Below are 12,438 nucleotides of genomic sequence, written 5' to 3'. Positions count from 1 at the left end.
AAACAATGTGGAAGATGAAGTGCTAGTGCCAAAGGCAATGATCTCTGGTAGCATCTAGCAAGCCACAGCTGTTTGTTTTACACATTCACGATGTCCCAAAATTATTTATGATCACTGGCTAAGGGTTCGGATGACACAAATAACACCATAAAATAAAAACGGCTGTGGAGGTGAACACGACAAACCCCATGATTCACTTTCTGTTGCTATAATCATCCAGCTTCATCTTTGTTATTTTTTTGATTAAATGATCTCTAGCAGTATTGTGCTTTAAGTTATTAATAATCTGGTCTGTACCTGAGTGCGTGTATGTTTGTGAGGTGTCTGAAGAGAAGCCTTGTTCCTCTGACAGAGACAGCTTTAGGTTTGAGAGTGAGGTCGAGTCTGTCAGAAGAGAAACGTAAGAAACTCCTCGCATTTTATGCAGTTCATTAATTCATACAAATTATAAAAGACTCGTTAAGAATTTAACATTTTCAAATTTATAACAAAAACAGATGAGGTAAATCAACAGCCTGAGGACGCGAAAGCCATGAGACATGAATGTCACAAAACAAAGGCCAACCTCAGCTGTGAGATGTGCTGCAGACACTGAAGGAAACTCTTCACGTCACTCTTTTTCTCTGACAATCCACTCAGCTCGACTGTTTTCTTCTCTGTCTGGAGCTTCAGAACGTCCAGGAGGACTGAGCTCTTTCTCTCTGAGAGATCTATGATCCAGACATCACGTAACTGGAAAACTGACTGTAATGCTGGAAGAAAACTCCTGCCTGTTTGAGTCTCATAGTTCTTCACATGTGAGCACAGATCCAGCAGGAAATCACTCTGAACACCAGCATTATAATAATTATTATCAAAAGGGAAGGTTTTGTAGCTGCACACAGATGACAGCAGAGTCAAGAATCTTGTTTCTTCATCAGCTTCTCCTGCAGCAACACAGAGCTTCAGCAGGAATCTGACTGCAGACATCCTTGTTTCTTCATCATAAATGTCCCAGAACCTGATAATACACAATCAAGAACCAAACACTTCATTAATTTGAGACAACTTACATCACATAATACACTACTTCACATCAGACACATAAATAATTCAACAAGAAACCAAGAAAACCCAATCTCCACTTCGATATTCTATTCTCAGAAAAGAGGAATACATCAAGTGTTTATTTAAGAGAGAGAGAGAGAGAGAGAGAGAGAGAGAGAGACAGAGAAAAAAAATATTCCATACAATCAATCCCAAAAAACAATCATACAGTATACACCTCAATTAAAAAATAGAGAAAAAGATAAATCCCCTTCCATCTCAGCACAGAGAATATTTTTATAGCACCACTGTGTTTCAAAAGTTGCCATATCATTCATTAATATAATACTTAAAGTCAACAACAATTCTAGACTTAACATATGCTTTAAATAGACACTTAATCTCTAGGCCAAGTCTATTCTCTATTCTATTTTTCCTGCTTAAATAGATTGCAAGCTTTGCTTGACCAATCACATTCAATCACAATCAATTGCTTTTGACTATACCCTGCCCCCAAAATAAAAGCATTATGCATTAACTTTTCTCCAAATTTTGAAAACACTTGACTCAATAAAACAAAAAGTGATTTAAGTCTTACACATTCTAAAAAATAATGAAACACTGTTTCCCTTAAACCACAAAACACACACTTATCATTAACACTTGGATTAATAACAGAAATAAATGCATTAACTGCAACAGAACAGTGTAAAATTCTCCATTGTAAATTTCCAGATTTCTTAATCAATGTTGGTTTGTAAAACACTCTCCAAAAAGGTTTAGCTTTTTCACCCATCCCAAGCTTTTACTTCCAGACTGTGTCAACTCTCCCATTTAAAGAAACTCTATTAAAAATGTTTACACAACACGGATAAAGAACTTTGCCCTCTACTATATCCAGATCCAAGTCTTTCAGCCCATGAAGGTCTAGCAAAGGACCTGACATATCCTTCAAGTCTGGAGTAATTTAAAATTTCAGAACAGGATCTTTTTTAGGGCTGAAACGATTCCTCGAGTAACTCGATTACAAAAAATGATCGAGGCAAATTCTTCTGACTCGAAGCCTCGTCAGGTTCTTTCGCAATGATTTTTTATGATACAACGCGTTTATGTCACCCACAAAGCGGAAGGAGGCACAAGCGCTGAGTCTGAAATCGCATACTGCAAGGAGTCAGCAGTGTTTGATTTGAGGGCGCGGGCAAACGTAAAGAGAACGACGTGGCGTGTGTCCATTGCAAGATAGAGCTAACATACCACAACTAGGGCCCTATGATTTTAACGCGGAATGGCACGGAATTTGCCAAATTTTGAATGAATTAATCAAAAATAGGTCATTGCACTTACATCAAATCATGATATGGACTAATATCTGTAAATATTAAGCCTGAACAGTCTATTTAAATATGAATCTTGCATGTTCTGTGTGTCTCTGTTAATGAATGGAGCAGCAGGAGCGCGTCTTCCTTTAGCACACACACTGAAGCGCGCGTGACGCTCCGGTAATTTCAGCGTCTGCTGTCTCACTAAATAAGGACTTGAACACATGAGGAACATCTCCAGAACTGCTCTGACAGTCCCTTCATGAGTGTAACCCCTCTCTGACGCTCCTCGCACTCGCTCCTCGAACCCGGGTCTTCTGCATGGGAGGCAGACGCACTAACAAGGAGGCTAAATGGCTACAGTGCGTCTCTATGTAGCCATAAATGGCTAGTGCGTCTCTTGAGATCGGGGAGTGAGGTTTACCTGCACAGCACTACTCGCTGGCCTCCATTACACTCACCCCCCTAAACCTCACTCCCATCCGGGTCACGGCACCAATGTAACCCCTCTCTCCCGGGTCCTCTCTGATGCTCCTCGCACTCGCGACAAGCGGGGCTCGAACCCGGGTCTTCGGCATGTGAGGCGGACGCACTAACAAGGAGGCTAAATGGCTACAGCCACTAACGTCTGTCGCTAGTGCATGTCTTGAGATCGGGGAGTGAGGTTTACCTGCACAGCACTACTCGCTGGCCTCCGTTACATGAGCATTTGACCGTTTGATTTGAGTAAAACTAGCGTCACATCACATACACAGAACTGTAAAGGTACGTCAACCCGTCAAAATAAAAGTCTGGTTTAGTTTAAAGACAAGTATTTGCCAGATATGTATTACTATTGTTCATCAGAATGTACATAGCCTACTACTAAAAAAAAAATAAACAAAAAAATAAAACCAAACATTATATTTATTTAAGATTTAATCACACAACATTTCTTCCATTTCCCATCTTCCAATCCCCTTTGTTTACCAAAAAGTTAAGTTTTCTTAATTTTCAATAATTAAAAGATAAATGTAATGTGTGTTTAATGTTTAATGTGCATGTCAGAAAATGCTTTATTTAAAACCCCAACTGAATGGCACCTAAATGCACTTAATTCATCTGTCAACTTTATTGTCATTGTTCACAGTACAAGTACAGACAGTAAAACAATGATCAATAATCAAATGTTTATTTTTGATGTATGCATTGCATTCTATGCATTTAAAAAATAAAAAATAAAAATTTTCTAAAAAAGGAAACTTAGTTGTTCATTTTAAGAGACCCAGGAGTCTTATTTTCTCTTGCATAATTAATATTGCACTTTAATTAAGAAAAACACATTTTATCCGATTACTCGATTAATCGATGGAATTTTTGGTAGAATACTCGATTACTAAAATATTCGATAGCTACAGCCCTAATCTTTATTATCAGGAACCTCCAAACCCTTCCTAAAGTCCTTAAGTAGTGCGATTTCCACATCTGAACGCTTCTTTCTCCACTTTTCTACTATTGTTCCTGTGTGGCGAATTGACCTTTGCCCCCGCTTCAGGGCTACTGCTGTAACATCACTTAAATCAGGACTAGCCACACTGACAATTCGCCTCAGCTTTACAGTTCCAGAGGCACACAAATTTCGAGAGAGGCGTGGTACCTCATCTGTCACATCTAGACGAGCCCCTTTAACTAGGGGCTCCTCCAACAGCCAAAACAAAGAGTGTGAATTGTCTATTCTTTTGAAAGTAAAAAGTCCACACACTTTAAAAAGTCCACAATAAAAAGGAGATATGTTATTCATGTTCAACTTCCTGTAATCCATGAAGAAGAGGCCAACAACAAGTCCAAGTCCCTCCACCCTTTGTAGGATGACCTTAGTCAAACTTTTCCACACCAGATCATCTGGGCCTGTTAAAAATCTCTGAATGAATTGTAAACAAAATGCTGCCATTCTGCTTGGCAAGTGGACCAAACCTTGTCCACCTTCATCTTAAGAAAGAAACAATACACCTTGTTGACTCCAGTGCAATCGATCCAAAAAAAAACAAAAAACAATCCACAAAAATTATTTGCAGCTGAGATACTAACCCTATGGGTGGGTCCACACAAAACAGTTGCCAGAGTATCAAAGAAACCAAATTGTTCACTATTAACACTCTTCCCATAAAAGATAGTTCTGAATGAATCCACTTCCATTTAGCCAGTCTGCCTACCATCCTCTCTACTACCCCATCCCAATTCTTTTGCTGTGTAATTGCATCTCCAAGATAAACTCCTAAATATTTGAGACCTCCCTTTTTCCACGTTTTTCTATCATGTAAAACTGGCAGGTCCTGCTCCCATTTTCCTATTGCCAATGCCTCGCTCTTTTCCCAGTTTACTTTAGCAGCTGAGATAACTCCAAAGTCTTCTTAATACCCTCCATTTGCTTAATATCTCGCTGCCCATTAACCATGATTATAACAGCATCAGCATAAGCTGAAACTTTAAATATATCACCATTGTGCAAAGAAAAACCTTCAATTTCTGATTGTAGTTTATTCAACAAAGACTCAATAGCCAAAGAATATAACATTCCCGATATTGCACAACCCTGTCCAATGCCCCTACAAACCTTAAAAGGGGCACTCAAACCACCATTGATTTTCAAAACACTTTCATTGTCCTGGTACATAACTTTTATCATATTAATGAACTCCAATCCAAAATAAACAGTGAATGCAACGACTCTGACCATTCTTTCTCTGGTAACATTGAAAGTGTATTGTTGGCAAAGCATCCTTATTTTAAACTTGCCAATACCCCACCACTGACGCAGATCTTCAAACTCATCTTTTCTCATCTTAAAATTGTCCCAGAAAAAGTAAAAAACATCTCTAAAATTCTTATCACTCAGCAAAGATATGCCAATATGCACCGCTGGCCTCTATATAGTTTGACTCCTAACCCTAGGGTTGTGGGTTCGAATCTCGGGGCAGCAATACCACGACTTAGGTGCCCTTGAGCAAGGCATCGAACCCCCAGCTGCTCCAGGTGTGTGTTCACAGTGTGTGTTCACAGTGTGTGTGTGTGCACTTTGGATGGGTTAAATGCAGAGCTCAAATTCTGAGTATGAGTCACCATACTTGGCTGAATGTCACATCACTTTCACTTTTCACTTTAAACAGTGATCCGAAATACCTACTGGAACAATTACACATTTTTTAACAATATTAAGATGATGCTTTTAACAATAAAACCTATCAATTCTAGCCAGGGCTATAACATTACCCCTTGCATGTGTCCATGTATATTGTCTGACATCATTATTAACCCCCCGCCATATATCACATAAGCCGTGAGTCTCAACTAGTTTGCATAACACACGAGCCAAAGCAGCATGTGGTTCCGATCCAACAGATAGTTTTCTATGCAATAAAATCCCCCCCCCCCAAAAAATAATCATCAGAAATATAATCCTGCAAAATACTATTAACATTGTTAAAAAATAAACTCTTTCAGACCCAATTGTTGGAAGGTATATATTCAGAAAAACAAAATTGAATCTATTCGATATCTATATAATCTTAATAACAATAACTTAAAATAACAAAATGACTTCCTCAGTTTTTAGTTTTAGTTTCAATTTAGATACAAATTTCTTCAACCTGAACATTTCTTGAACAGTGAAATGCTCCCCACTGTCACCCCTCATCGTCATTGCAACTGAGTCTATGAATAGTTTACAATCAGGAAAATACTCCTCAACCTTAACGTTTTTCATGTTCTTTGTTTTCTGAAGGAATAATATTATTTTTCCAATTGTACACACCTTGATGATCATGCTGCACATTTCTGCTAGCTGTCGCCTCAACATCAGAGTCATCGACTGAGCCGCATTCAGTATCATCATCTGTGTCTGCCACCTGACTAATGCTCTTAAGCTTTGGGCTTTTCTTTACTCTTTTCATTTTAGTAGAGGGAATTTTAAAAAGTTCTTCATCCCTCATCATCTCAGTGTCCAGACTCTCTTGAACCTCAATAGATTCTGCATCAGCAGTATTCTCCTGCGATTCATCAGTTTCATTCTCTACATTGTCTGCACCTATCGTTGTGCCACAAGCGTGTTCCCCTACACTCTCCACAGTTTCCTCATCCTCAGCAGTCTCACTTCTCCTACTTTCCACTTCCTCAGCCGAAGCAGCGCTGGTCCCAGCTTCAGCCATCTCACCTATCCTCTCACTATCTACATCATTAACTTTCTCAGTACATGCACCTCTAATATGTCCCTCTTTTCCGCATTGGTAACATTTCATAACATCAGAGGTAACAAAGACCACATAATCAAAACCATCAACCTTAAATTTGAAAGCCACATTCAATTTGTCCGCATCTTTTTTCACAACCATATATACCTGACGTCTAAAACAAACAATCTGCTTAAGTAGCGCTGATTTACAGCCAAACAGGATATTTTTTATTTGGGACACTACTTTACCATGCCTTGAAAGCTCTGCTATTAAGAGTTGATCTTTAATGAACGGGGGAACATTAGACAGAATAACTCTTTTCGCCTGCTGAAGCAGCGGCATTACAGACGAGAAGGTATCCTTTATAACAACGCCATTCTGAACAACACTATTGACTTTTTCAATAGTGCCAAGAAAGACATCAACAGCGCTGTTCATGCATGAAGCTGATAATATGCTATCGCAACCAACAACTTCTCCTACAGCCAAAACACATTGTTCCACCGAAACATTACTCACAGGCACGAGCTTGATACAGTGTCTTCGCTACACATCGTCCAAACTCACGCGTTCTGAGGACACCATTGCCACCCAGCAAACGCTGGATAGCGGCAAAATTCGTCCTACCTAAAAACCTCCCAAGCCTATATTAACAAGCGCAAACTCACACTAGAAAGATCTTTAAAAAGAAACAATAAGAAAGTTAAGAAAAAAACTCAATCACACCCACAGCAACTCTCACAGCAAACTCTGCCCACTCACTCGCAACATCCGCTCAGAGAGAGTGAGAGAGACAGAGAGAGAGCGAGAGAGAGAGAGATACAGATATGATGAGTATTCACTCTCATGGCCAGCTGTATCTCACTCTGCACAGAAACTGATGTAGTGAATGATCAGAATACAAGTGTTAGTTCACCCAGATAGCAAATTTATGTAATTAATAACTTACCCTCATGTTGTTTCAAACCCATAAAACCTCCGTTTATCTTTGGAACACAGTTTAAGATATTTTAGATTTAGTCCGAGAGCTCTCATTCCCTCCATTGAAGCTGTGTGTACGGTATACTGTCCATGTCCAGAAAGGTAAGAAAAACATCATCAAAGTAGTCCATGTGACATCAGAGGGTCAATTAGAATATTTTGAAGCATCGAAAATACATTTTGGTCCAAAAATAGCAAAAACAACGACTTTATTCAGCATTGTCTTCTCTTCCGTGTCTGTTGTGAGAGAGAGTTCAAATCAAAGCAGTCTGGATATCTGGTTCGCGAACGAATCATTCAGTTCACCTAATCGAACTGAATCGTTTTAAATGGTTCGCATCTCTAATACGCATTAATCCACAAATGACTTAAGCTGTTAACTTTTTTAATGTGGCTGTCACTCCCTCTAAATTCAAACAAACCAATATCCCAGAGTAATGCATGCACTCAAACAGTACATTGACTGAACTGCTGTGAAAAGAGAACTGAAGATGAACACCGAGCCGAGCCAGATAACGAACAAAACATTGACTTGTTCACGAGTCAAGAACCGTTTCTGTCAGACGCGTCCGATTCGTGAACCGAGGAGCTGATGATACTGCGCATGTGTGATTCAGTGTGAAGCAGACCAACACACAGAGCGTCTGAACTGAACTGATTATTTTGGTGATTGATTCTGAACTGATTCTGTGCTAGTGTTATGAGCGCGGGTAAACCAAAGGCTTGAATCAAGGGCAATCATCGCAAATGACGCCATTACGTCGAGCGCAAAAGAACCGCTGAACCGTTTTCTTCAACCGGTTTATTGAATCGAACTGTCTGAAAGAACTACTGGTGATCCAAAAACCGATGCAACCGGCTCTTCACTCGTGAACGAGTCAGTGTACTGTTTGTTATCTGGCTTGGCTCGGTGTTCATCTTCAGCTCTCTCTTCACAGCAGTTCACAGTCAGTGTACTGTTTGAGTAAATGAATTACTCCGGGATATTGGTTTGTTTGAACTCAGAGGGAGTGTCAGTCACATTAAAAAAGTTAACATCTTAAGTCATTTGTGGATTAATGCATATTAGAGATGCGAATCGTTTAAAATGATTCAGGTCGATTAGGTGAACTGAATGATTTGTTCGCGAACCGGATATCCAGACTGCTTTGATTTGAACTCTCTCTCACAACAGACACGGAAGAGAAGACAATGCTGAATAAAGTCGTCGTTTTTGCTATTTTTGGACCAAAATGTATTTTCGATGCTTCAAAAAATTCTAACGGACCCTCTGACGTCACATGGACTACTTTGATGATGTTTTTCTTACCTTTCTGGACATGGACAGTATACCGTACACACAGCTTCAATGGAGGGACTGAGAGCTCTCGGACTAAATCTAAAATATCTTAAACTGTGTTCCAAAGATAAACTGAGGTTTTACGGGTTTGAAACAACATGAGGGTAAGTTATTAATTACAGAAATTTGCTATCTGGGTGAACTAACGCTTTAAGACCAGAAAACATGTCCCAGCTTATACAGAAATCATGTTTCACAATAACTGTAAGATGCCAGAGATGTTCTCACCTCAGCTTTGAGATGTGTGGCAGACACTGAAGGAAACTCTTCACGTCAATCTCTTTCTCTGAACATCTTCTCAGCTTCACTGTTTTTTTCTCTGTCTGGAGCTTCAACACTTCCAGGAGGACTGAGCTCTTTCTCTTTGAGAGATCTATCATCCAGACATCACGTAACTGGAAAACTGACTGTAATGCTGGAAGAAAACTCCTGCCTGTTTGAGTCTCATAGTTCTTCACATGTGAGCACAGATCCAGCAGGAAATCACTCTGAACATCAGCATCATGATAATTATCATCAAAAGGGAAGGTTTTGTAGCTGCACACAGATGACAGCAGAGTCAAGAATCTTGTTTCTTCATCAGTTTCTCCTGCAGCAACACAGAGCTTCAGCAGGAATCTGACTGCAGACATCCTGGTATCTTCATCATAAATGTCCCAGAACCTGATAATACACAATCAAGAACCAAACACTTCATTAATTTGAGGCAACTTACATCATATAATATAGTACTTCACATCAGACACACATAAATAATTCAACAAGAAACCAAGAAAACCCAATCTCCACTTCGATATTCTATTCTCAGAAAAGAGGAATACATCAAGTGTTTATTTAAGAGAGAGAGAGAGAGAGAGAGAGAGAGAGAGAGAGAGATGATGATGAGTATTCACTCTCATGGCCAGCTGTATCTCACTCTGTCACGTACGGCGTTACAGGAACGAGGCGAGAGAACCAAATGCAGGTGTGAAGTATTTAATAAGGGTAATCCAAACGGGTAGTCAAGCCAAGCAGGGTCAAAACCAGAATATCCAAACAAAACATTAACAGGACACGAACACAGGGCAAGGCAAAGCAAAACAAGACAAGGGCAAGAATTTGACGGACATGTAACGCTAAGACATTAAACAAGGACTCCGTAACAAAGACAGAAACAAACCAGGTATTTATAGACATGTACAAACGATGAAAGTGGAAACAGCTGAAAACAATGAACAGTGACAATAAGGGGAAGTGAGACCTCTAGTGGACACCCAGTGATACACAGACCAGACACACTGTGACATAACCCCCCCTCTAAGGAGCAGCTACCAGATGCTCCTCAGACACCTCCAACAGAACAAGAAAAAAAAAAAAAAAAAAAAAAGGACCAGGAGGGAGGAGGACCGGAGGAGGTACAGGGGGAGGGAAGGAGGGCCAGACAAACTAAGGGGAACAGACAGAAACATAACAGAACTCAAATACACAAAACAGAAGTCCATAAAGGGCATGTTGAGGCGCCCACCAGGGCGGAGCAGAGGACCACCACAACCGTGTGGTCAAGGCCAGAGCCCTCCAGGGCGGAGCGGAAGACCACCACGGCCTTGTGGTCAAAGTCAGAGCCCTCCAGGGCGGAGCGGAAGACCACCACGGCCTTGTGGTCAAGGCCAGAGCCCTCCAGGGCGGAGCGGAAGACCACCACAGCCTTGTGGTCAAGGCCAGAGCCCTCCAGGGCGGAACGGATGACCACCACGTCCTCGTGGTCAACCTCGGAGTCCCCCAGGGTGGAGCAGATGACTACCACATCCTCGTGGTCAAGGCCAGAGCCCTCCAGGGTGGAGCGGAAGACCACCACGTGACTTGACTTGGCTCTGGAAGGTAATCGGTGACTGGCCCTGGCTCTGGAGGGTCATCAAACACCTGACTCAACTCTGGAGAGTCCACCGGAACCTGACTCGACTCCTGAGAGTCCCCCGGAACATGACTCGACTCCTGAGAGTCCATGGAAATATGACTCGACTCCTGAGAGTCCATCGGAACCTGACTCGACTCCTGAGAGTCCACCGGAACCTGACTCGACTCCTGAGAGTCCACCGGAACCTGACTCGACTCCTGAGAGTCCACCGGAACCTGACCCGACTCCTGAGAGTCCACCGGGACCTGACTCGACTCCTGAGAGTCCACCGGGACATGACTTGACTCCTGAGAGTCCCCCGGAACCTGACTCGACTCCGGAGAGTACACCGTAATCTGACTCAACTCCGGGACCTGACTTGACTCCTGAGAGTCCACCGGAACTTGACTCGACTCCGGAGAGTCCACCGTAACCCGACTCGACTCCGGAGAGTCCACCGTAATCTGACTCGACTCCGGAGAGTCCACGGGAATCTGACTCGACTCCGGAGAGTCCACCGGAACCTGACCCGACTCCGGAGAGTCCACGGGAATCTGACTAGACTCTGGACTGTCTGTGAAGACCTGAGGCGCCTTGGCTTCGGGCACTGTCTCTGGAACGGTCTCGGGCACCGCCTCGGTCAAGGCATCGGGAGCGGCCTCGGACACTGCATCGGGAATGGCCTCAGGCACCGCCTCGGTAACGGCCTCGGGAGCGGTCTCGGGCACCGCCTCGGCCTCCGGAACCGCCTCGGGCACCCCCTCGGCCCCCGGAATGGCAACAGACACTGCCTCGGCATCGTGAACCACCTCGGCCTCCGGAACAGCATCGGGCACCGCCTCAGCATCGGGGACCGCCTCGGCCTCCGGAACAGCATCGGGGACCGCCTCGGCCTCCGGAACAGCATCGGGCACCGCCTCGACATCCAGAACAGCATCAGGCACTGCCTCGACATCCGGAACAGCATTGGGCACCGCCTCAGCATCGGCCACCACCTCGGCCTTCGGAACAGCATCGGGCACCGCCTCGGCTTCAGGAACAGCATCGGGCACCGCCTCGGCATCGGGCACCACCTCGGCCTTCGGAACAGCATCGGGCACCGCCTCGGCCTCAGGAACAGCATCGGCCACCGCCTCGACCTCTGGAACAGCATCGGGCACCGCCTCGACATCCGGAACAGCATCGGGCACCGCCTTGACATCCGGAACAGCATTGGGCACCGCCTCAGCATCGGCCACCACCTCGGCCTTCGGAACAGCATCGGGCACTGCCTCGACTTCAGGAACAGCATCAGGCACCGCCTCGGCATTGGGCACCGCCTCCGGGACGGCAGCGGTCCGCTCGAGAACGGACAAGGACTCCGTAACAAAGACAGAATCAAACCAGGTATTTATAGACATGTACAAACGATGAAAGTGGAAACAGCTGAAAACAATGAACAGTGACGATAAGGGGAAGTGAGACCTCTAGTGATACACAGACCAGACACACTGTGACACACTCTGCACAGAAACTGATGTAGTGAATGATCAGAATACATCACTCTGTAGCTAACACTGAAACAAACAGAGCCCCTAAAGACAATCATTAAGACCAGAAAACATGTCACAGTTTATACAGAAATCACATTTCCCAATAACTGTAAGATGCCAGAGATGTTCTCACCTCAGCTCTGAGATGTGTGGCAGACAC

This window comes from Carassius auratus, unplaced genomic scaffold (genome assembly GCF_003368295.1).
Source record: "Carassius auratus strain Wakin unplaced genomic scaffold, ASM336829v1 scaf_tig00031547, whole genome shotgun sequence".
NCBI lineage: Eukaryota > Metazoa > Chordata > Actinopteri > Cypriniformes > Cyprinidae > Carassius > Carassius auratus.
The sequence above is the reverse complement of the archived record's forward strand: the minus strand, read 5'-3'. Positions refer to the sequence as shown.